The sequence below is a fragment of the Bison bison genome, unplaced genomic scaffold, assembly GCF_000754665.1.
Source record: "Bison bison bison isolate TAMUID 2011002044 unplaced genomic scaffold, Bison_UMD1.0 scf7180017864300, whole genome shotgun sequence".
NCBI classification, from domain to species: domain Eukaryota; kingdom Metazoa; phylum Chordata; class Mammalia; order Artiodactyla; family Bovidae; genus Bison; species Bison bison.
In genome coordinates, this window is record NW_011494872.1 from 2,191,700 (window position 1) to 2,195,836 (window position 4,137).

Consider the following 4,137-nt stretch of genomic DNA (forward strand, 5'->3'; position numbering starts at 1 on the left):
AACACATCAAAAAGCTCACACACCATGATCAAGTTGGGTTTATTCCAGGGATGCAAGGAATCTTAATGTATGCAAATAAATCAATGTGATACACCATATTAACAAATGGAACAATAAAAATCATGTGATCATCTCAATTGATACAGGGAAAGCCTTTGAGAAAATTCAGCACACATTTATGATGAAAACTCTTCAAAAAATGGGCGTAGAGGTAACCTACCTCAACATAGTAAAGGCCATATATAATAAGCCTACAGCAAACATTATTCTCAGTGGTAAAAACCTCAAAGCATTCCCCCCAAGATCAGGAACAAGACAAGGGTGTTCACTTTTGCCACTGTTATTCAACATAGTTCTGGAAGTCCTAGCTACAGTGATCAGAGAAGAAAAATAAATAAATGGAATCCAGAGAGGAAAAGAAGAAGTAAGCCTCTCACTGTTTGCAGGTGACATGATACTGTACATAGAAAACCCTAAAGATAGTATCAAAAAATTGCTAGAGAGAATCAGTTAATTTAGTAAAGTTGCATAATCAATACACAGAAATCACTTGCATTTCTATATACTAACAATGAAAAATCAGAAAGAGAAATTAAGGAATCAATCCTATTCACCATTGCAACAAAAAGAATTAATATCTAGGAATAAATTTACCTAAGGAGACAAAATAACTGTACACAGAAAATTATAAGACACTAATGAAGGAAATCGAAGATGACATAAACAGATGGAGAGATATTCCATGTTCCTGGGTAGGAAGAATTAATATTGTGAAAATGACTATATTACCAAACACAAGCTACAGATTCCATGTGATCCCTATCAAATCACCAATGGCATTTTTCACAGAATTAGAACAAAATATTTCACAATTCATCCCATGGACGGAAAAGCCTGGTAGGCTACAGTCCACAGGGTCGCAAAGAGTCAGACAGGACTGAGCAACTTCCCTTTCACCTTCATGGAGACACAAAAGACCCCAAATAGCCAAATCAGTCTTGAGAAAGAAGAATGGAGCTGGAGGAATCAACCTTCTTGACTTTAAGTTATACTACAAAGCTATAGTCATCAAGACAGTATGGTCCTGGCACAAAAACAGGAATATAGACCAATGAAACAATACAGAAAGCCCATAAAGAAACCCATGCACCTATGGGTACCTTAGTTTTGACAAAGCAGGCAAGAATATGCAATGGGGCAAAGACAGCCTCTTCAATAAACGGTGCTGGGAACATTGAGCAGCTACATGTAAAAGAATGAAATTAAAGACCTAAATGTAAGACCAGAAACTATACAACTCTTAAAGGAAAACATATGCAGAACACTTGATGACATAAATCAAAGCAAGATCCTCTATGACCCACCTCCTAGAGTAATGGAAATTAAAACAAAAGTAAACAAGTGGAACCTAATTAAACTTAAAAGGTTTTGCACAGCAAAGGAAACTATAAGCAAGGTGAAAAGACAACCCTCAGAATGGGAGAAAATAATAACAAATGAAACAGTTGGCAAAAGATTAATTTCCAGAGTGTACAAGCAACTCATACAACTTAATACCAGGAAAACAAACAACCCAATCAAAAAGTGGGAAAAAGATCTAAACAGACATTTCTCCAAGGAAGACATACAGATGGCTAATAAATACATGAAATGATGCTCAACATTGCTCATTATTAGAGAAATGCAAATCAAAACTACAGTGAGATTCACCTCACACCAGTCAGAATGGCCATCATCAAAATGTCTACAAACAATAAATGCTGGAGAGGGTGTAGAGAAAATGGAACACTCTTATGCTGTTGGGGGGAATGTAAATTGATATAGCCACTATGAAAGATGGTATTTAGATTCCTTTAAAAACTAGGAATAAAATCACCATATGATCCAGCAACCCCAGTCCTAGGCATATACACTGAGGAAATCAAAATTGAAAGAGACACATGTATCCCAATGTTCACTGCAGCACTATTTACAATAGCCAGAACATGGAAGCAACCTAGATGTCCACCGACAGATGAATGGATAAAGAAGTGTGGTACATATACACAATGGAATGTTATTCAGCCATAAGAAGAAATGTGTTTGAGTCAGTTCTAATGAGGTGGATGAACCTAGAACCTAATATACAGAGTGAAGTGAGTCAGAAAGAGAAAGATAAATATTGTATTCTAACACATATATACAAATCCAGAAAATTGGTCCTGAAAAATTTATTTACAGGACAACAATGGAGAAACAAACATAGAGAATAGACTTATGGACATGGGGAGAGGGGAGGAGAGGGTGAGATGTATGGAAAGAGTAACATGGAAACTTACATTAGCATATGTAAAATAGATAGCCAATGGGAATTTGCTGTATCACTCAGGAAACTCAAACAGGGGCTCTGTATCAACCTAGAGGGGTGGGATGGGGAGGGAGATGGGAGGGAGGTTCAAAAGGGAGGGGATATATGTATACTTATGGCTGATTCATGTTGAGGTTTGACAGAAAACAACAGAATTCTGTAAAGCAATTATCCATCAATAAAAAAAAAATTTTAAGCATATATTTCACATCTACAAAAAAAGAATGAATCAAATATCAGAAACTCAGAAAATGCCTAACAGAAATAGGATGACTTTGGGAATATGTGATAATGTTTTTCCTTTAGACATGTTCTTGAGATGCTGAGACATTAAAAAGTTTTCCTGCAAAGAGTCTGAAACTCAGACCTGTTAACTGGAGAAATGTCCATGCTAAGATGAAAATAGAGGCTTTTGTTGAAAATTGGGAGTAGATTAGAGAGTGGAAGGGGGATAGAAAGAAAAAAGGTCATAATATTGTGAAATAAACAACCTTAAGGATTGCTACAGATTCTTTGTGTTATTCAACTTTGTGCCTTCGTAGGCAACACGCCCCCTATACATAGTAGATGCTGATGAGAAGGACCTAGGAAAGGATGGTGTCATAGGTTGCCCTGTAATTGTTGTTGTTCAGTGACCAAGTGGTGTCTGACTCTACAATGCCATGGACTGAAGCATGCCAGGCTTCTCTATTCTTCACTATCTCCTGGAGTTTGCTCAAACTCATGTCCATTGAGTAAGTGATGCCATCCAACCATCTCTTCCTCTGTCACCCATTCTCTTGCTGTCAGTCTTCCCCAGCATCAGGGTTTTTTCCAATGACTCGACTCTTTGCATCAGGTGGTCAAAGTTTTGGAGCTTCAGCCTCAGCATCAGTCCTTCCAATGAATATTCAGGACCAATTTCCTTTAGGTTTGACTGGTTTGATCTCTTTGCTGTCCAAGGGACTCTCTCTTTTTTTTTTTTTAAACTTTACAATATTGTGTTAGTTTTGCCAAATATCAAAATGAATCCGCCACAGGTACACATGTGTTCCCCATCCTGAACCCTCCTCCCTCCTCCTTCCCCATACCCTCCCTCTGGGTCGTCCCAGTGCACCAGCCCCAAGCATCCAGTATTGTACATCGAACCTGGACTGGCGACTCGTTTCATACATGATATTATACATGCTTCAATGCCATTCTCCCAAATCTTCCCACCCTCTCCCTCTCCTACAGAGTCCATAAGACTGTTCTATACATTAGTGTCTCTTTTGCTGTCTCGTACACAGGGTTATTGTTACCATCTTTCTAAATTCCATATATATGCGTTAGTATACTGTATTGGTGTTTTTCTTTCTGGCTTACTTCACTCTGTATAATAGGCTCCAGTTTCATCCACCTCATTAGAACTGATTCAAATGTATTCTTTTTAATGGCTGAGTAATACTCCATTGTGTATATGTACCACCGCTTTCTTATCCATTCATCTGCTGATGGACATCTAGGTTGCTTCCATGTCCTGGCTATTATAAAGAGTGCTGCAATGAACACTGGGGTACACGTGTCTCTTTCCCTTCTGGTTTCCTCAGTGTGTATGCCCAGCAGTGGGATTGCTGGATCATAAGGTAGTTCTATTTCCAGTTTTTTAAGGAATCTCCACACTGTTCTCCATAGTGGCTGTACTAGTTTGCATTCCCACCAACAGTGTAGGAGGGTTCCCTTTTCTCCACACCCTCTCCAGCATTTATTGCTTGTAGACTTTTGGATCGCAGCCATTCTGACTGGCATGAAATGGTACCTCATAGTGGTTT